We start from the raw sequence: 22,285 nt of genomic DNA, 5'->3' as shown, positions 1-22,285 counted from the left end.
CCTTTGCTTGAATACCATGTCAATGCTATCTCGAAGCATGTATGTGGTACTCCTATCATCAATAAGAACGCTTGAAGCACAATGCTAAATTTTCTTAATCAAATTATCCAAACATCGTTGTATGGGTAATGCCATGAAATTTCTCTCCCCTTTCCTAACGGGTTTTCTACTTAATATCCTGCCATGGTTATCATGCTCTGCTTGTCCTTGGGAAGGATATACCCCTGAAATATGTGTTTAAACACATTTTCCTTTCCATTGTTCTGTTTGATCTAATAATCGTATTTCCTTTCCATTGTTCTGTTTAACCTTTCTTGCAATCTGACTTAACTGAGCAGTGATAACCGCCTGCTTAGGTAAGCATCTTGTTGTACAACTCTGTCAGTAAGAACCTGTTACTATTGTTGGTGACATTCCGGTAGCCACCGATGGACGAGAACTTTGCCTATTGGTCTGCCTCGTTCAATGAGCAGGAAATGGGTCTCTTCGTTCCCCGCCCTTGGTATCGATGTTGTTGCCGACATAAATGACAGGCTATCCTCTGACATGCCTTGCTTACATGATCACGCAAGACGTCTCCGCCTTCCTACTTTTAACCCACATGGTGGACCCATAACCCACAATTCCACAGGATCGAAACCTGACTCTCCTGTACACCCCGTTGCCAAAGTTGTTCCTCGCGCGTGGCCTCATATGTAATTCATGGACCACCTTCCTAGTGATCTATTCTGGTATCAGACACAATGCTTATTCCCTTTGTTCTAAACCCCTTTCACACTTCGCTTCAGGCAACGAACGATTGCCTGCCCGATCGAAACTTCTCATGGTACCTTCTTACTTTGCTCTCGAAATTTTCTTCAGTTACAATTCGAGAGTTACTTTTCGCCACCTTTCCTGGTGTTATCTACTAGATAAGCAACCTTCTAGAGGCCAGTTCTTCCGAAGATACCCATTATCCTTTTTCGTAAGTACGATGGAACCCCCGAAGAAAGGATGACGACTTCACCATGATGCCCTGAAGCAGAGGAATGAAGACATCAACATAATGGATCGACCTCTTCGAGAAGAGCAACCAAGACCGAGGACACCCGTTAAAATTTCGTAACCAGAACTTTCCCCTTACTCCCCTCTTAAATCTCGGGACGAGATTTCTTGTAGTGGAGGAGAATTGTGACGCCCGGATAATTAGGCTACAGTAAAACTCTGCTAACGATGCCACGTCACCTCCGTTACTGTTGCTAATCTCGCGTTAGTTCAAAACCGATTAAAATTCAAATTCAAAATCCAGCAAACAATAAAAGTTTTCAAATATTAAAAATTAAAATGTTCGGGTGAACCAAATATTGCATAGGTAATTATGGTGGAGGAACCACACTTTTATAAAATGCTTAACTACTCTAAGATGAATAAAACAGTAACATAACCAATTTAATAAATGCCTTTTATTATTTATAAAATGTTAAGCTATTTTATTTAGGGTTTAAACTTTTTGTGGCTGACGTATAATTAGTGATAATAAATTAGGTGCAACTTTTTATGTTTTTAAAAAACTAAAATAAAATGAAACTAGAAAATAGAACAGAAAAGAAAAATAAATAAAAGTAAAAGAAAACAAAACGAATAAAAAAGGGGAAGAAAAGGAAAGCACCCCCCACTGGGCCACGGCCCAGCAGGCCTCCAGGCCGCCCGACCGGCCCATCAGGCCCAACCGGCCACCCCCACTCCCTTATCCCCTCTCGCACGAAACCCTAACCCCCCACTACTCCCAGTCGCTCGCCTCTCCCATCCCCCTCTCGTTCCCGATCTGGATCGGGAAGGGGAGCGATCCCACCCCCCCCCCTTCGCCGTCACCATCGCCGCCCGTCGTCATCGACCACCGCCGCCGCACGAGGACCCGAAGCCGCCTGACACTGCCCCGCCGTCGCCGCGTCCTCGTCCTCCTCCCCATCGGACTGCGCTCGGCTCCTCGACGCCGCCCCGTCATCCTCATCACCGTCACCGACCCGACCCCGGCCTCGTCGTCCCCGTCCTCCTCCCCGAGCTTGCTGCCAGTCCCCTACGAACCGTCGTGAGCGCCCCGTTCGCCTTCCCCTCCTCTCCCTGCTCCCGCACTCCGCCTCGCCCCGCCCGCGCTCACCGCGCCGTGCTTGCACCCCTGCTCCTAGTAGCTGCTGCTCAAGCTGCCGCAGCCGTGGCATGGCCGAGCGCCCGCGCCCCGCGCGTGGCCACGCCCCCTGCTCCCCTCGACCCGCTCTACCGTGGCCTTGCTACGCCGCGTGCCGCATTGGTTCCGCCTCGATGTTGCTCCCCCCTCACTGTGCGCGCGCGCTCGACGCCGCCCTGCCTACCCCTGCTGTTGCTCATGCGTTGCACTGCTGTTGCGGCTGCAGCGGCGGCTGCTACTGCCGCACAGCCGTGCCCTCCTGCGTCGCCGGTGTAACGCCCCAAGACCGACGCTCCAGACGGCATCCATGTTTTTCCTTGTCGCCGTGTGATTTATTTATTTATTGCATTCATCATCGCATCATTCGCATTGCATCGGCACTCCGTTGCCGTCATTGTTTTCATCTTGCATTCGTTTGTAGTTGCCGCGTTCCCCCCTTGTCTTCGTTGACCGGTCCGAGACCAACCGTGTTTTCGGTTCCCTCTTGTCAAACCAACTAACCTCTCTTGTCAGCCCGCGATCCCCTCCCGCACGTCCGAAAGTTGTCCCGTACCCGACCCGGTTTGTTGTTACCGTTGGGTCCGGATCATCCCCTAACATCTACAAAACATCTCCGTTTTCTTATTTGGTGTCCCTAGCCTATTTTTCCGGGACCGTCCGATTTTGATCGTAGGACCGGATTAGCCCCTACCCTAATCCCCTACCTATATAAACAATCTAACCCTAGACCAACTCCTCATTTTCCTCACCCCGCTGCCAATCCAGCTCCACCTCGGGATCCTCCCTGCCGTCACCTGCGTAGCCACTTCTCTCCTCGTTTTCAGCCACCACCCGATTCACCCCAGACTCCAGATCCATCCATCCGAACCGTTGGATCGAAATCCAACGTCCAAGAGGTGCCCCTGTAGCTCCCGCAGCCACAGCTTCCTCGATCCAATCTGGATCAGGAGAGGAGCACCCGTCCCGCTCCTTGTCGCATCGTCGCCCGTCGCCGCCTCCCTCTGCAGCACCAGGCCGCCAAATCCCCGTCGCCCAAGTGCCGAGCAGAGGAGCTCCTCCAGCAGCCATCTTCGCCCGCAGCCGGTGTCCTCCGTACCCAGCAGTTGCAGCCCCGCCGCCGGCTGACCGAACCAGCACCCCGCGCCAAGTTCGTCTTCTTGCTGCGCCGCCACCCGGAGTTTTCTTCGCCGGAGGCCTTCGCCTCGTCCGCGACGCCCGAGCACCGCCTGGAGCCCGGTTCCCGTACGCCCTCGCTCCGCCAAGTCCCTCTTCAGCCTCCTGGAGACCGCCGTGCCTCTGCTTCATGCGTGCGGCCGCCGCCTTGGAGACCCGCGTCCCCGTCGTTCCGGCGTTGCCCTTCGTCGAAAACGCGCCAAGATGCCGTCTCCTGCCTTCGCCAAGTCCCGCTTCGCCGTCTCCCGCAAGTTCCAGGGCGCCGCTGCTCTGCCTCGTCCTCGCCAGAGTCCAAGCCGCGCCTGCTGCCTCCCCTGCTTCGCGTCGAACCGCTCCAGCCCGCTCGCGTTGACCAAGCCAAGCGAGCGCCTCGGCCTAGCCTCCCGCGCAAGTCGGCGCAGCCCCAACTCCAGCCGCGGCCTGCCAGCTCCTTCACCAAGACGGCCCATCTTCGCCTCTGGGCCCAATGTGAGCAGTGCACCAGATCCAGCCCGATCTATTTTTTTTCTGCACTGGACGATTTATCTATTTTCCAGAGAAACTGCATGTTTACAGCAAAACCCCTCATGTTCATGCACTAATAATTAATTAACCGTGCATCTTTTGTAAATAATTTATATATGAAAAATGTCTAGAATTTCATCTAGTTTAATTATATGCCACTTTCACCCATGTTAAAATTGTTTAAAATGTTGTTTGATTAATTTTGCTCGAATAATATGTTAAAATGCTTTATTTCATGACTAAATAACCGTAGCCCGGATTTTAATAAACTTTATATGTAAATGGGGTAGAAAAATGCCTAGTTTAGCATGGTGCACCTTGTTTTACTGTTTAACGACAATAAAATATGGTTTTAGGCAGAACAGTACCAAATCTAAAATATGGACATGAGGATTTTCCGGAATTGTTGTTCGTTGCTTCCGGCCTCATTTAACTTGCCTAAATAGTTAGTTTACTTATGTTTCACCTCTTGCCATGTTTAACAACATTTAATATTGTTGGGCACATAAACAAGAGAGAACTAAATAATTGATGTGGTGTTTCTTCAATATGCAACTCGTGGCATATTGAGCTCCACTTAATTTGTAGTATTGTTTGTTGCACTTTGCCATGCCAAGCCTCATTAAACCGGACATGCATCATATTTGTTTTTGCATCATGCCATGTGTATGTGGTGGTTGTTTACTATGTTGTTTGTTTCTTTCCGGGTTGCTTCTCTCGTTAGCTTCGGTTTCGTTCCGGAGTTGTGAGGATTCGTTCGACTACGTCCGGTTGTCTACTTCGTGGACTCGTTCTTCTTCCTTGCGGGTTTTCAGGCAAGATGACCATACCCTCGAAATCACTTCTATCTTTGCTTGCTAGTTGTTCGCTCTATCGCTATGTTGCGCTACCTACCACTTGCTATTTCATGCCTCCCATATTGCCATGAACCTCTAACCTTTGTCACCCTTCCTAGCAAACCGTTGTTTGGCTATGTTACCGCTTTTGCTCAGCCCCTCTTATAGCGTTGCTAGTTGCAGGTGAAGATGAAGATTGCTCCATGTTGGATTATGCTTATGTTGGGATATCACAATATCTCTTTTATTATTAATGCCTCTATATACTTGGTAAAGGGTGGAAGGCTCGGCCTTATGCCTGGTGTTTTGTTCCACTCTTGCCTCCCTAGTTCCGTCATACCGGTGTTATGTTCCTTGATTTTGCGTTCCTAACGCAGTTGGGTGATTTATGGGACCCCCTTGACAGTTCGCTTTGAATAAAACTCTTCCAGCAAGGCCCAACCTTGGTTTTACATTTGCCTTACCTAGCCTTTTTCCCTTGGGAGTCGCGCATCCCGAGGGTCATCTTATTTTACCCCCCCCGGCCAGTGCTCCTCGGAGTGTTGGTCCAAACTAGAGCCCTTTGCAGCGCCACCTCGGGGAAACTTGATGTCTGGTTTTAGTTGTACGAACTGCTCATCCGGTGTGCCCTGAGAACGAGATATGTGCAGCTCCTATCGGGATTTGTCGACACATTCGGGCGGCTTTGCTGGACTTGTTTTACCATTGTCGAAATGTCTTGTAAACCGGGATTCCGAGACTGATCGGGTCTTCCTGGGAGAAGGTTTATCCTTCGTTGACCGTGAGAGCTTATAATGGGCTAAGTTGGTACACCCCTGCAGGGTATTAACTTTCGAAAGCCGTGCCCGCGGTTATGTGGCAGATGGGAATTTGTTAATATCCGGTTGTAGAGAATTTGACACTTGACCTTAATTAAAACGCATCAACCGCGTGTGTAGCCGTGATGGTCTCTTCTCGGCGGAGTCCGGGAAGTGAACACGGTTTCTGGGTTATGTTTGACGTAAGTAGGAGTTCAGGATCACTTCTTGATCATTGCTAGTTCACGACCGTTCCATTGCTTCTCTTCTCGCTCTCAATTGCGTATGTTAGCCACCATATATGCTTAGTGCTTGCTGCAGCTCCACCTCACTACCCCGTCCTTTCCTATAAGCTTATATAGTCTCGAACTCGCGGGTGTGAGATTGCTGAGTCCTCGTGACTCACAGATACTTCCAAAACAGTTGCAGGTGCCGATGAGACCAGTGCAGATGACGCAACTGAGCTCAAGTGGGAGCTCGATGAAGATCTTGTCCGTTGTGTTGTTTCTTTTCTTGTTGATCAGTAGTGGAGCCCAGTTGGGGCGATCAGGGATCTAGCAGTTGGGTTGTCTTCTTTTCATTTGGATTTGACCGTAGTCGGTCTATGTGTGTTCTCTGAATGATGTATGATTTTATTTATGTATTGTGTGAAGTGGCGATTGTAAGCCAACTCTTTATCCCATTCTTGTTCATTACATGGGATTGTGTGAAGATGACCCTTCTTGCGACAAAACCACAATGCGGTTATGCCTCTAAGTCGTGCCTCGACACGTGAGAGATATAGCCGCATCGTGGGCGTTACAAGTTGGTAATCAGAGCCATCCCCGACTTAGGAGCCCCCTGCTTGATCGAATCGCTGGCGTTGTTGAGTCTAGAACAAAAATGTTTTGAGTCTTAGGATTATATATATCGGACAGTAGGATTTTTTTTACTCCTCAGTCCCTTCGTCGCTCTGGTGAGGTCTCCTGACGCAGAAGTTTTGACTCTTCTCTCCTCAAATTTCACTAAAAAAAATTAGGATCACCCGGGTATCTTGGAATCGTTCCGATGGTTTTGTGACGAGAACATTGTTCTTGGTGCCTCCTGACATTTAGGGGTTGTGGCAGTGTCCCGGGGAGTTGAGCTCCGAGGTGTTGTCGTCACAATTTTATCGTTGCAGTTTTGGAATACCTGAGTTTCGCCGATATCGAAATCTCTTTTATGCAGTTGTTGGTGAGATCACCTCGACGCCACCCAGTACTGGGGCGGGAGTTCGGGAGTATTGCCATAACTCGTATAACGGATGCTTTTCGAAGGTTGAGGTAAATGACTTCCGAAGGTTTCTTGGTTATGTGTTGACGGATGGATACAGCTGGATCTAGGGATTGCTAGTTTGGGTGATATATTTTTGTGTCCCCTGTATCCCCAACACCTGATTGCATAACCAGAAAGTTTCGGGAGTTTATAAGTGGGAATTCAAGTAGCTCTTAGGATATCTTTCCGACAGATGCATGATATGAGATTGGGGTTCGACGTCTAGTGGTCCGCCTTTCCACGGTTGGTTTTACAGTGGTCTCGTAGTGTCTTAAAGAGTCCGTGGCTATGCCGACTCGGGGACGCTTCGTATGTCATGTGCACTGCCTTGTACATGATGGATCTGTACGATCGAGCCCGTGTGGGCCCCACCATGAAAACTTCGGACGAAATCTCTATCATATGTTTGTTCCGGCTTATTCTGCGAGCCAATCCTTTGTTTTGTTTTTATTTGTGGTATTCGAGTTGCTTCGAAGTCAAATGTTGAATCCATACCTTCCCTAAACGGTGTTCTCATATTGCTATGTGAATACTAATCCTTCTTGATCATCGAGATCGTCATGTTAATTCTTTTCCAACCGGCGTGTTTCTCTCCAAGTGCATCCAGTCTTTCCAACGTTCGCAAGATCAATTCTAAGCTTTTCTCAACGGTGTTCGTTTCATCCGACCCAAGTTGTCTTTGTTTTCCCACCCTCCCACCCTTTTTCTTTAAGGACTCAGATTTCTTAATTAAGTATCCTTTTTATTGATGCGAAGTCCCTTCATTCTTTTCAATCAATGTTCTTACCAAGTGGTTCTCATGTAGATGTTCTTCAAGTTTATCATTATTCGTTCTCTTTCTTCTCCGGTGAATCCAATTCAAGCTTTCAGTGTTGATCGTATTCTTTTCATCGTTTCAAATGTTTTTTCTCATGCCGGTGCACCTCTTAATCATCCACCTCTTGCTATTCATGTTATATGGAGTGCTGAAGATATCTTTGAAGATTCGCATTTCCATTTCAAATTCGTTCAAGCTATTTTGAGGTTGTTATCTCATTCAAGCCATTTAATTCAACCGGTGCAATCTCCTTTTCAAGTAATCTTTTCAACGGTGTATCTTTTGAGTGGGCCCTAACCCACAGGTATTTTCCCAGGATCTTACCTGACTCTTCTAATTTTTCTGGAGTTATTCTCAAATTCATTTCAAAGGTTGACGTAAGAATAAATTATCATCAGTCATATGTCTTTCTCCAAGATCTTTCAAATTCTTTTCATCGTTGTTTCAACCTTTCTAATTTTCATCCGGAGTGCCTCAACAATTCATGGTGGTGTTTCTCATCATGATTCTCAACATTTGAAGACCAAAGAAGAATTTCTCCTAAATCTTGGTCCGCTCTCTTAAAAATTCATAGTTCTAGCTTATGCCATCCTCTCATAATTGTTTTCGATTGTGAGAATTCTTTTCTTACCCATCCGGAGTATTTCAGAGTTGTTTTCATTTCTTGATCATCCAAAGGCCATCTTTTCAGAAGATTTCTTCGTTCTAAGCTTTCAGCTCTCGTTCTCCAAATCTTACCGGTGCATCGTTCAAGTATCCTCTAGTCAGCTCGTGATCTATTCGTTCTCATGTATCTAATTTCCCTCGAGTATTTTCGCGCGTTCTTTAATTCTTACGGTGTTTCGTCCTCTTTTCTTCAATTGTTTTCAATTCTCGCGGTGGTTCGTTCAAGATTTCTCTTCCCTCATTATCATATCAATTTATTCGTTGTTTCAATCCTACCGGTGGTTCGTTGAAGACCTTCTCAAGTTTGCGCAATATCTATCTTAATCCTTTCTACGAGAATAAGTAGTATGCAAGATCAGTTGCTTGTCATCAATTAAACTGGGGAAGGATATGCATAACATAATTCTTATTCTTGTTTCATCCAAGTGTTTAATCCCTTCTTTTGGAGTTCATTCGTCATATCAATTTGTCGGTGCTAAGTTGTTCACCTTTTGTTTCCGGAGTTCCAATCTCTCTCAGTTAACTCACGCGAAGCTCCATCTAAATCATTGCAAGGATTCTTTTCATTCTTCAATTGTTCTTCAAGATTTCTCTCAGAGTTAAGATTCGCCAAGCTATACTCTAAAAAATAAACATGGTGCTCAACACATGTTTGTTTTGAGAAGTTCAAGCATTCTTCATCTTGCATTCCGAAGTGCAATTCTTTCTCTCTTATCTTTTGAGGTGGTGTTATGTCATTTTTGATAATTTTCTTCATGTTTCATGATTCACAAGTTGTCATGAATGAGATATTTAAACCCATCATATTTTTCTTTGTCCATGAGTTGTTTCAACCCATAATAATCTCTTTGTTGGAGTTATCTTGGGTTATATTTCACCTAAAGCCTTCCCTAAGGAATGTTGCTAATTGTGGTGTCTATCAATGATCCAAGTTTTCTGCTATCCTCTCGGCGAGAGAAGTTTTCATCTCTTCGTTGATCTCAAGCAAGCAATTGTTTCCGGTAGTGGCGGGTTGTCACCTCATAATTTTGAGATGTGTTCCATAAGCCCACAACAAGCTTGTTCTTTTCGTTGTTGGTTTTCCAACAACTCCGTTCAATCCTACTTCGTAAGGATGCTCTTTAAAATTCATATATGGTAGGAGATGTTGGTTTCATTCTTCGTTCTATTCACTCCAACTATCTAACTATCATGCATTGTTTCCGGAGGCTTTGCGATGTTGCTCTCTTCGACCAATCATCTTGTTTTGTCAAGATCATGTAATATTTCCTTTCTTATCCATTTAGCCGGAGTGTCGTGTTTTCATTCGAGTTCTCTCATCTTATCAAGTTTTGTCTCCTTCCTCAACCGGAGTGCTGTCTGAAATCTTTCTTACCCCTTGTGCCATTCTTTCATTAGTTCCGGAGGCAATGTGTTGTTAATTTCATCGAGTATCCTCTCATCTTGTCAAGATCATGTTCAATTCCTTCCATTTACAGTCGGAGTGCTGCCCAAATTATATCGTTCTTATTCCTTCCCTACCTTGTTTTAACCGGAGTGGTTTAAATATCTATCGTGTCACTTAACCTCAAGGTTCCCGTAATGTTCCTTGTTCCTCTTTTCTAACAGATTGTTTTCAACTTTGTTCATCTTCGTTGTATTCTCTCTTTTAATTTGTTCAACCTCGCAAGGTTCTTTGGTTTCATTCAATTGTCAGAGAAGCAATTTGTTTTACCTCTTCCTCTTCCGCTTTTCTCCGGTGCCATCCTAGATCTCGGGACGAGAACCTCTTGTAGTCAAGACCGACGCTCCAGACGGCTTCCATGTTTTTCGTTGTCGCCGTGTGATTTATTTATTTATTGCATTCATCATCGCATCATTCGCATTGCATCGGCACTACGTTGCCGTCATTGTTTTCATCTTGCATTCGTTCGTAGTTGCCGCGTTCCCCCCTTGTCTTCGTTGACCGGTCCGAGACCAACCGTGTTTTCGGTTCCCTCTTGTCAAACCAACTAACCTCTCTCGTCAGCCCGCGATCCCCTCCCGCGCGTCCGAAAGTTGTCCCGTACCCGACCCGGTTTGTTGTTACCGTTGGGTCCGGATCATCCCCTAACATCTACAAAACATCTTCGTTTTCTTATTTGGTGTCCCTAGCCTATTTTTCCGGGACCGTCCGATTTTGATCGTAGGACCGGATTAGCCCCTACCCTAATCCCCTACCTATATAAACAATCTAACCCTAGACCAACTCCCTCATTTTCCTCACCCCGCTGCCAATCCAGCTCCACCTCGGGATCCTCCCTGCCGTCACCTGCGTAGCCACTTCTCTCCTCGTTTTCAGCCACCACCCGGTTCACCCCAGACTCCAGATCCATCCATCCGAACCGTTGGATCGAAATCCAACGTCCAAGAGGTGCCCCTGTAGCTCCCGCAGCCACAGCTTCCTCGATCCAATCTGGATCAGGAGAGGAGCACCCGTCCCGCTCCTCATCGCATCGTCGCCCGTCGCCGCCTCCCACTGCAGCACCAGGCCGCCAAATCCCCGTCGCCCAAGTGCCGAGCAGAGGAGCTCCTCCAGCAGCCGTCTTCGCCCGCAGCCGGCGTCCTCCGTACCCAGTAGTTGCAGCCCCGCCACCGGCTGACGGAACCAGCACCCCGCGCCAAGTTCGTCTTCTTGCTGCGCCGCCGCCCGGAGTTTTCTTCGCCGGAGGCCTTCGCCTCGTCCGCGGTGCCCGAGCACCGCCTGGAGCCCGGTTCCCGTACGCCCTCGCTCCGCCAAGTCCCTCTTCAGCCTCCTGCAGACCGCCGTGCCTCTGCTTCGTGCGTGCGGCCGCCGCCTTGGAGACCCGCGTCCCCGTCGTTCCGGCGTTGCCCTTCGTCGAAACCGCGCTAAGATGCCGTCTCCTGCCTTCGCCAAGTCCCGCTTCGCCGTCTCCCGCAAGTTCCAGGGCGCCGCTGCTCTGCCTCGTCCTCGCCGGAGTCCAAGCCGCGCCTGCTGCCTCCCCTGCTTCGCGTCGAACCGCTCCAGCCCGCTCGCGTTGACCAAGCCAAGCGAGCGCCTCGACCTAGCCTCCCGCGCAAGTCGGCGCAGCCCCAGCTCCAGCCGCGGCCTGCCAGCTCCTTCACCAAGCCGGCCCATCTTCGCCTCTGGGCCCAATGTGAGCAGCGCACCAGATCCAGCCCGATCTAATTTTTTCCTGCACTGGACGATTTATCTATTTTCCAGAGAAACTGCATGTTTACAGCAAAACCCCGCATGTTCATGCACTAATAATTAATTAACCGTGCATCTTTTGTAAATAATTTATATATGAAAAATGTCTAGAATTTCATCTAGTTTATTTATATGCCACTTTCACCCATGTTAAAATTGTTTAAAATGTTGTTTGATTAATTTTGCTCGAATAATATGTTAAAATGCTTTATTTCATGACTAAATAACCGTAGCCCGGATTTTAATAAACTTTATATGTAAATGGGGTAGAAAAATGCTTAGTTTAGCATGGTGCACCTTGTTTTACTGTTTAACGACAATAAAATATGGTTTTAGGCAGAACAGTACCAAATCTAAAATATGGACATGAGGATTTTCCGGAATTGTTGTTCGTTGCTTCCGGCCTCATTTAACTTGCCTAAATAGTTAGTTTACTTATGTTTCACCTCTTGCCATGTTTAACAACATTTAATATTGTTGGGCACATAAACAAGAGAGAACTAAATAATTGATGTGGTGTTTCTTCAATATGCAACTCGTGGCATATTGAGCTCCACTTAATTTGTAGTATTGTTTGTTGCACTTTGCCATGCCAAGCCTCATTAAACCGGACATGCATCATATTTGTTTTTGCATCATGCCATGTGTATGTGGTGGTTGTTTACTATGTTGTTTGTTTCTTTCCGGGTTGCTTCTCTCGTTAGCTTCGGTTTCGTTCCGGAGTTGTGAGGATTCGTTCGACTACGTCCGGTTGTCTACTTCGTGGACTCGTTCTTCTTCCTTGCGGGTTTTCAGGCAAGATGACCATACCCTCGAAATCACTTCTATCTTTGCTTGCTAGTTGTTCGCTCTATCGCTATGTTGCGCTACCTACCACTTGCTATTTCATGCCTCCCATATTGCCATGAACCTCTAACCTTTGTCACCCTTCCTAGCAAACCGTTGTTTGGCTATGTTACCGCTTTTGCTCAGCCCCTCTTATAGCGTTGCTAGTTGCAGGTGAAGATGAAGATTGCTCCATGTTGGATTATGCTTATGTTGGGATATCACAATATCTCTTTTATTATTAATGCCTCTATATACTTGGTAAAGGGTGGAAGGCTCGGCCTTATGCCTGGTGTTTTGTTCCACTCTTGCCTCCCTAGTTCCGTCATACCGGTGTTATGTTCCTTGATTTTGCGTTCCTAACGCGGTTGGGTGATTTATGGGACCCCCTTGACAGTTCGCTTTGAATAAAACTCTTCCAGCAAGGCCCAACCTTGGTTTTACATTTGCCTTACCTAGCCTTTTTCCCTTGGGAGTCGCGCATCCCGAGGGTCATCTTATTTTACCCCCCCCCGGGCCAGTGCTCCTCGGAGTGTTGGTCCAAACTAGAGCCCTTTGCAGCGCCACCTCGGGGAAACTTGATGTCTGGTTTTAGTTGTACGGACTGCTCATCCGGTGTGCCCTGAGAACGAGATATGTGCAGCTCCTATCGGGATTTGTCGGCACATTCGGGCGGCTTTGCTGGACTTGTTTTACCATTGTCGAAATGTCTTGTAAACCGGGATTCCGAGACTGATCGGGTCTTCCTGGGAGAAGGTTTATCCTTCGTTGACCGTGAGAGCTTATAATGGGTTAAGTTGGGACACCCCTGCAGGGTATTAACTTTCGAAAGCCGTGCCCGCGGTTATGTGGCAGATGGGAATTTGTTAATATCCGGTTGTAGAGAATTTGACACTTGACCTTAATTAAAACGCATCAACCGCGTGTGTAGCCGTGATGGTCTCTTCTCGGCGGAGTCCGGGAAGTGAACACGGTTTCTGGGTTATGTTTGACGTAAGTAGGAGTTCAGGATCACTTCTTGATCATTGCTAGTTCACGACCGTTCCATTGCTTCTCTTCTCGCTCTCAATTGCGTATGTTAGCCACCATATATGCTTAGTGCTTGCTGCAGCTCCACCTCACTACCCCGTCCTTTCCTATAAGCTTATATAGTCTCGAACTCGCGGGTGTGAGATTGCTGAGTCCTCGTGACTCACAGATACTTCCAAAACAGTTGCAGGTGCCGATGAGACTAGTGCAGATGACGCAACTGAGCTCAAGTGGGAGCTCGATGAAGATCTTGTCCGTTGTGTTGTTTCTTCTCTTGTTGATCAGTAGTGGAGCCCAGTTGGGACGATCAGGGATCTAGCAGTTGGGTTGTCTTCTTTTCATTTGGATTTGACCGTAGTCGGTCTATGTGTGTTCTCTGAATGATGTATGATTTTATTTATGTATTGTGTGAAGTGGCGATTGTAAGCCAACTCTTTATCCCATTCTTGTTCATTACATGGGATTGTGTGAAGATGACCCTTCTTGCGACAAAACCATAATGCGGTTATGCCTCTAAGTCGTGCCTCGACACATGGGAGATATAGCCGCATCGTGGGCGTTACAGCCGGCCGTCGCCCGTCTCGCTCTGCTCCTTGTGCCGCCCGCCGCCCCCGCCGCGGCGCGCTCTGCCTCGCCGGCGCCGTGCCGCTGGCTGCGCCCGGGCTCGCCCCATCGGGCGCCTGCAACCGCGCCCGAGACCCGTGCCCGTTCGCCCGCTAGGGCTCCCCCTGAGCCACTGACCTTGGGGCCCCACGCCTAGAACGTTATTAAAAAAAGAATTAAAAATAATTAATTAACTAATAAAAATAATTGAAATATTAATTAATTAATTAATTAACTTAATTAATCCTGTTAATATTAACTAATTAAGATTAATTAACCTAATAACTAATTAACCTAATTAACTACTGTTAATTAGCTAACAGCCCCTGACAGGTGGGACCCACCTGTCAGGTTGACCAGGTCAACGGTCAACGTTGACTGCTGACGTCATGCTGATGCATTAATTAAGTTTCGAATTAAATTAATTTATTAAATTCTAAAATGAATTAAATCTTTAAAATTTAATATAAAATAAACCGTAGCTCGGATGGAAAAACTTTGTACATGAAAGTTGCTCAGAACGACGAGACGAATCCGAATACGTAGTCCGTTTGTCAGCCACACGTTCCTAGCATAGCGAACATGGAACTTTCACCTCCGGTTCATCTGCCCGAAAACGCGAAACACCGGGAATACTTTCCCGGATGTCCCCCGCCCCCCCTTCGCCGGTATCACCTACTACCACGTTTGGGCACACCTAGCATCACGCTTTGTCATGTCATGCATCGTTATGCATCTGTTTGCATTGTATTCATTGTTACTTCCCCCTCTTCTCTCCGGTAGACTACGAGACCGACGCCGCTGTTGGTGCCCCGACCGACTACGCTGTTGACGACCCCTCCTTCTTGCCAGAGCAATCAGGCAAGCCCCCCCTTGATCACCAGATATCGCCTATTCTTCTATATACTGCTTGCATTAGAAGAGTGTAGCATGTTACTACTTTCGGTTAATCCTATTCTGCTGCATAGCCTGTCATTGTTGCTACAGTTGTTACCCTTACCTGCTATCCTACTGCTTAGAATAGGATGCTAGTTTTTTGCATCAGTGGCCCTACATTCTTGTCCGTCTGCCATGCTACTACTGGGCCGTGATCACTGCGGGAGGTGATCACGGGTATATATTATATACTTTATATACATGACACATGTGGTGACTAAAGTCGGGTCGGCTCGTTGAGTACCCGCAAGTGATTCTGGTGAGGGGGCTGAAAGGACAGGTGGCTCCATCCCGGTAGAGGTGGGCCTGGGTTCCTGACGGCCCCCGACTGTTGCTTTGTGGCGGAGCGACAGGGCAGGTTGAGACCACCTAGGAGAGAGGTGGGCCTGGCCCTGGTCGGCGTTCGCGGATACTTAACACGCTTAACGAGATCTTGGTATTTGATCTGAGTCTGGCCATTTGGTCTATACGCACTAACCAGCTACGCGGGAACAGTTATGGGCACTTGACGTCGTGGTATCAGCCGAAGCTCTTCTTGACGTCAGCGACGGAGCGGCGCGTGCCGGATTGGACTGGAACGCGCTAGGCTAGGTCTGCTTCCGCCCGCCCTTGCAACGTGCAGGTGTGCAATGGGCGATGGGCCCAGACCCCTACGCGCATAGGATTTAGACCGGCGTGCTGACCTCTCTGTTGAGCCTAGGTGGGGCTGCGACGTGTTGATCTTACGAGGCCGGGCATGACCCAGAAAAGTGTGTCCGGCCAAATGGGATCGAGCGTGTTGGGTTATGTGGTGCACCCCTGCAGGGAAGTTTATCTATTCGAATAGCCGTGTCCCTCGGTAAAAGGATGACCCGGAGTTGTACCTTGACCTTATGACAACTAGAACTGGATACTTAATAAAACACACCCTTCCAAGTGCCAGATACAACCCGGTGATCGCTCTCTAACAGGGCGGCGAGGAGGGGATCGCCGGGTAGGGTTATGCTATGCGATGCTACTTGGAGGACTTCAATCTACTCTCTTCTACATGCTGCAAGATGGAGATGGCCAGAAGCGTAGTCTTTGACAAGATTAGCTATCCCCCTCTTATTCTGGCATTCTGCAGTTCAGTCCACTGATATGGCCCTTTACACTTTTACCCATGCATATGTAGTGTAGCTCCTTGCTTGCGAGTACTTTGGATGAGTACTCACGGTTGCTTTTCTCCCTCTTTTCCCCCCTTTCTATACCTGGTTGTCGCAACCAGGCGCTGGAGTCCAGGAGCTAGAGATCCCGAGGATGATTCTGCATGGAGTTCGGCTTCGAGGAGTAGTTAGGAGGTCCCAGGCAGGAGGCCTTGCCTTTTCGATCGTTGCTACTTTTGTGCTAGCCTTCTTAAGCCAAACTTGTTTAACTTATGTCTGTACTCAGATATTGTTGCTTCCGCTGACTCGTCTATGATCGAGCACTTGTATTCGAGCCCTCGAGGCCCCTGGCTTGTATTATGATGCTTGTATGACTTATTTATGTTGTAGAGTTGTGTTGTGATATCTTACCGTGAGTCCCTGATCTTGATCGTACACATTTGCGTGCATGATTAGTGTACGGTCGAATCGGGGGCGTCACATGAGCGTGTCGGCCATCGCGCTTGGCGTGATGCGAAGCAGGAGCAGCGTACCTCGAGCACTAAAGGCAGCGCACGCTGGCGGAGGAGTGGGCCGACGGGAATGCCAAATGCAGGCCGAGCACCAATAGGAGGAGTGACATGCCCGTTCGGCACGGGAGGAAGATGAGGAGCGCCGGGAGCAGGAGGCAGAGGAGCATGCGGGCCGCGCAGCAGAGCCGACGGCTCAGAAGACGACGAAGGAGGCGATGCGGGCGGCGTGGCAGCATGCCTTCCTGTGGGTTGCGCCACCCCTGAACTTCGTCGACCTCACCGGCTCTGAGGACGATGGCGACGCCTAGGGCAGCGTGCTGGGCGGCTAGGAGGTGCATGTGTTTTTTAGTTTTTAAGTTTATATTTAACTATGTCTAAGTGAATTTTGGCCGGCGGTTGACCGGCTGTTTTATGTTTAATTTGTGTGCATGTGTTGAACTTTTTTTAAGACCAAGCAGGAAATGCATCTATCATCATTGCACGCACCGGCGGACCCAAATAAAAAGCACACACATACATTCGTTCGGTCGACCCAAAGGGACAAAAAAATCCATGGCATTAGGGTTGGCCGGCTAGAGTTGACCTCGGTTATTCTGCATCTTGTTCGTATGTGGCTGTCCTTGTCTTGGCAATGCTGCGTAGCACATGACACCTTCATACATCTATGGCAAAAGCAGTGCACTGGTTATCTTGTTTTCTTTTCAACACCCACGGTTGTGCATGTCAGTGGACCATAGCAATGGCGGAGCTGGGGTATTCCTGGGACTTCCCTGGAATATCAAAGAATTTCTTGCAAAAAAAATTACTACATGTATTATATACGGTATAAAGGCTGACTTGGTCTTGGCCCAGCCCAAACGCACCACGGCAGCGACGTGGGGCGCCAGACACGAGCCAGGGAGCGTCTGGGCAGGCGCGCGAGGAGCCGACCGCTCGAGCGGGCATCTTCCGATTACAGATCGAACAATCTTCAGCCCTATCCTTTTCCCCCAAACCTAGCACTACCTGAAGGCTCTGGCGGCGGCGAGCGACTCTAGGTCCGGCGGCCGGCCTTCTCCTCCCTCGGTTAGCCGCTTCCCCCAGACCCCAGTGCCGGCCATCTCCCTCGGTCCCTCCCCTACGGCTCTACCCTCTGCCTCCGGCGTCCGGCCCTCTTCTCCGCGGCTCCACCAGTCCGCCTCCGGCCTCCCCGACGCCGCGACAGCGCCATCCATCAGTCAGCAGGTCCGGCCTCCGTTCCTCAACAGTTTGCATCTATTATTTCCGTCCGTTCCTCCGTTTCTAACAAATCTGAATATTATTTATGTGATTGTGATGTAGATGAAGAAGAAGGGGAACAAAACTATGGTAGGGGAAAGGAAAATGCAGTAAACTGAAATTGCAATAATTTCGTTGTGTCCATGCCACATTGTCACTGTCACTAATTTCTATTTTGTTTATGTGATTGTGATGTAGATGAAGAAGAAGGATGTTAGCATATTTCAAATGTGGGACAAATCTTCAAAGACAAGGAAACTAACTTCTACATCCACACCAACTCCTCTTTCCGTTGAGGTTGAGAGCAATCTGCAGCTAGCACTAGTGCAAACTTCTTAAGTTGGTTTCTCATGTGCAATTAAGCATGTTCATTTCTCATGTGCGTAAGGATAAAAGGTTTAGCAAGTTGAAGAATCTATGTGAGCTTTCAGTTTTGATGGTTGAGACAAGAAAGAATGAACAATATTATATTGTTTACAAAATTCTTAAGTTGGTTCTCATTCTTCCGGTAGCCACTGCTAGCGTTGAGAGGGTATTTTCCTCGATGAAATACGTGAAGAATTCACTCAGAAACAAAATGGGTGATGAATATTTGAACGATTGCTTGGTTACATTCGTTGAGAGAGAATTCTTCAGGCAAGTGAAAGATGAGGATGTCATCAATCTCTTCCGAAAAGGGGATCGTAAAGTTATATTGTAATTTCCTTTGCTATTTGTAATCTTCGTAATTGTTAGAGTTATTGCCACAATGATATTTTGCTACTATTATCAATGTATGGTCATTGAGTCATTGATGTTATCATCTTGCTGTACATTTATTGTTCTATTGCACTGCTTTGGCATATCTTTTTAAAAAGAACACCCAACAGCAAATTCCTGGCTCCGCCACTGGACCATAGCACTATCACCGGCTTGCATGTGTATCTTGTAAGGCAAATCTATTCATGGAGACAGTTGAATAATTTGTGGTGTAAATGCGAGAATTACGATGAATAAAAGGAGAATGGAAGAGCAGAAAATTTGCATCTTGTTCACAGCACAAAACCACCGTCTCCATTGTTGCATGCTTGTTTTCTTCCCTCTCAGACGGCAGCGGCGCTACCCTGTAGTTTCTACTTTCTTGCATCGGACGGGTCTGACAGGCAGTAAGGTAGTGCTTCATACGCCCCCTGCAAGGTCCATCAGCCACGCTGGTAATGTGGTCCATGTACCGTCGCACAGGCGTGACAAAGAGCAGAGGTTCAGTCGTCAGTCCATATAACCTCAGAGTTCAGAGATTCAAAGTCAACAAGCAGAGAAAGGGCACTTGCAAAAATAAAAACGAGCTGAGAAAGGGAAGTACTAGTAAACGAAAGCAATGATAGATAGTGCACTAGCTTGTTCAATGGCATTAAGGGAAAACAGGATCCATTCATTCTAATTATAAATCACCATTATGGTAAGCTGCACTGGAAACTTCAGGCCAGTACAATGGCTGCACGGAGATACAAACTTAACTCTAGTACTCGTTGGAGGAATAGATGCTTGATATAGTACTTCAGTTTGCATCACGATGTGATGACAACTTCTACCTTGTGTACAACTATGCCAATGTAAAAAAAAGGTGGATCCCGTGGAACTAATACTCGCCTTCTTCTGTAGATCCAAAAGAGCGTAGATGCGTGAAAGGAAGTGGTGAATGATGTCGCTATAGTTCTTGACAAGGCTAAAATGTCACAAAAATCACATAGAGAAGTGTATCAATGTGAGTGTAAAATTAAACCGTTTTAAGTACACACAGCATATCACAAAAAACTTGCCTTAAGGAATAGGCACGTGTGTGCGTGCCGGATTAGCCTTTCCCTTTCTTAATTCTTATACTACTGTTCAATACAATGTAATCGCCTCTCCACCAAAAAAAATACAATGTAATCGCCATTCCTACGTAAGTGACCAGAAAAAAACACATTCAGACAATCAGACGAAATGCATAGTGAACAATGACCCCGACAGCAGATTAAAAAGGAAAAAAGAACCAAGAGACAAAGCGAGAGGGTCCCTCGCGTCACCCCCGGGCGATCAGATCTTTCGCCGCGCCGCCTCCCCTCATCCCCCTTCACTCCCTCGCTGTCACTGGAGACGGCCGCCGGCAAAGCCCGCGCGGGCGCCGGGGAAGGTGGAGGCGGGGATCTCGGCGCCCGGATCGATCCCCTCGGCATGCGGGCCGGAGTATCGCATCAGTGGCCTGCGGATCCTTGGGCGGCGGCCCTGTCGGCGAGGCGGCGTCGTCCAGCGGCTGGCGACGTCTGCAGGCGACGCTGGCCAGCGTGCTCGGCCGCGCGGGCGGCGGGTCGCTGGTGGAGTCCGGCCATGGCGCGGTGCTCCATTGCGTCAGATCTGGAGGTTCCCCTTTCTTTTGCTGCATCTCTCGTCGTCCCGGTGGTTTTGCGGCTGCAGGCTCCTGTGATGGTGAGCCCTGGTGGTGTACTTTGGGTCTGGGAGAAACCTTGGCCGGTCTGGCCGGCCCGGCGGCGGCGACGCCCATGGGCGCCGCTTTCCTTCATGAAGGTGCAGGTGACGGTCCAATCTACCCACCCCGATCCCCTGCCGGTTGAAAGCCTTCAATCCTCTTCGGATTTGGTGGCAACGGCGCTGTTCGCGCCATGACCTTCCTGGAGGTGTTGACAGGGGCACTGGGGCTCGGTTGGGAGTGCAGAGGAACTGCAGGTGAAGGGAATGGGACCAGTGGCAGCAGGTGGTGTTCACGAAGGAGGAGCGGCGTTGCATCTGACACGTCGACAACGATGGGTCTCAGTGGCAAGGAGCAGCGAGGTCTTGCTGCTGGGCGTGTGTTGATTGACGAGCGCATGATGGTGGCGCCATCTGGGGTCCTGGTGGTGTCGACGGCAGCTAGACCGGGCAAGATTGATGCATCTGTATAACTCTGAAGATGGAGCGGTGGCAGTTGGCGGCGGCGGCCTCTGAGAGTGCGCCGGACCGGTGTGTGTCCATACTCGGCAAGTGGCTTGATTGGGGCCTCAAGTCTTGGATGTTAGGCTTGCTGCGAGGTCTGTTTGGCATTAGGCCCGGACTTCCAACATTTTTTCATCAACTGGATAGGAGTAGGGAAAGATGTTGCCTAGACTATGGCTTCAGACTTACTGTTGTATTTCTTTATAGGATCTTTTGGGAATAATTAATAAAACGGCTGCATGCATCGTCCAGATGCAAAGGCCGGGGGTCTTTCTCTTTAATAAAAACAGATTAAAAGGGTACTTAGCCGTGTGGATGGACTGCATGTACTTCAACCTTAACAACGTACGCTCATGGAGGAGCTTCCGTTTGCATTACAACCTTAACAAAGTCTCATGGAGAAGCCATTTGGTGGGTCTATTCAACAGAGACTCAGAGGGAGGCAACTACATATAGAGAAAGCATGGATTGAGCCACCGTAAAAAAAATGGCACTTCTGAGAAAAGATGGCCGGTCTAATAAATGGACACCTTTACTACAGTATCATTTTTGGGTTGCAATAGCTGATTTCCCAGCCGGTGGCGTTCAGAGGGCAGACGCAGCTGGTCGGCGTCGTGCACGGTGCTAGACAATTACTCACCTACGTTTTTTGGGTTGGATTCAACGGGACTTTGCTGCTGCAACATAAAAAGAGCCGTCCAAACACATCCACTCATTGCGGCAAACGGTGCCGAACCTTGCATACTGAGCTGGCCAATACCAAAATGGCAACTTTCAGAGTCAGCACGAGGGTAACACAGCTAAGAACTTTTGGTAAAATTGACTTGAAGTAGACCCTGTAGCTGTTTCCCCAAAATGGTTCCTGGCGCCCACTGCCGTAGAAGAAAGGAGGGTCTGCCTTTGCCCTCAAATGCACTGACAGTCAGACACTAGGTTTCCATTCCTGGTGTACATTGCCATAAAGCACCATTTAGAACTTTCCTCTTCAATCATGGCAAAAATCAACAATTCATCTCAAATTTTCCCTACCACCCGGTGTTAGGTTACCACCACTTGAGTTTTATATGTTGTATGTAGTATTTATCAAATCGTAGAGTATATACGCGTAATATGTAGTATATAAGAATGTTTATGTAATATATACACTACTTTTGCAATATATACACTACTTTTGTAATATATTTAAAACTATGGGCTAATTTGCAAAAAAAAAATGTAACTCACTTTGAAATATGTTATATTAATATATGAACATAGTAGCACATGATAGTATATGACACATGTGGGGTAACTACCCCAGGTGGTAGGATGTATTTTCTCTATAAGTATACCCGTTAATTTAATATTCATATAACAACGCATATCTAAATGTAATCTGATGATGGACAGGCAAGTAGCCTGGGCACTCGGTGTTCCAAACGATTGTCCTATATATAAGATACTACATATATTATATATAAGATACTTTAAAACGATTTACACGAAAAAATTACAAGTTGGCCCATGATTTTTATTATATTTATGAAATATGTATATATTTGTACATAAAAAAGAGTATACTCAAAATATGATAGATACTATCAAAAGAGTAGAATATATAATAT

General features: G+C 47.7%; 1 long non-coding RNA gene across 1 annotated transcript; it reads left to right on the top strand.

The window, feature by feature from the left end:
* The first annotated feature begins 17,309 nt into the window (after positions 1–17,309).
* LOC109777979 (uncharacterized) lies at positions 17,310–20,983 on the top strand. Its single transcript, XR_002236477.4, has 4 exons — positions 17,310–17,696; positions 17,793–17,819; positions 17,928–20,282; positions 20,397–20,983. It is a non-coding gene; the product is annotated as an uncharacterized lncRNA (long non-coding RNA).
* The last annotated feature ends 1,302 nt before the right edge of the window (positions 20,984–22,285 follow it).

The sequence above is a fragment of the Aegilops tauschii genome, chromosome 3 (assembly GCF_002575655.3).
Source record: "Aegilops tauschii subsp. strangulata cultivar AL8/78 chromosome 3, Aet v6.0, whole genome shotgun sequence".
In the NCBI taxonomy this organism is placed as follows: domain Eukaryota; kingdom Viridiplantae; phylum Streptophyta; class Magnoliopsida; order Poales; family Poaceae; genus Aegilops; species Aegilops tauschii.
This window is presented reverse-complemented; position numbering and strand designations above follow the sequence as displayed.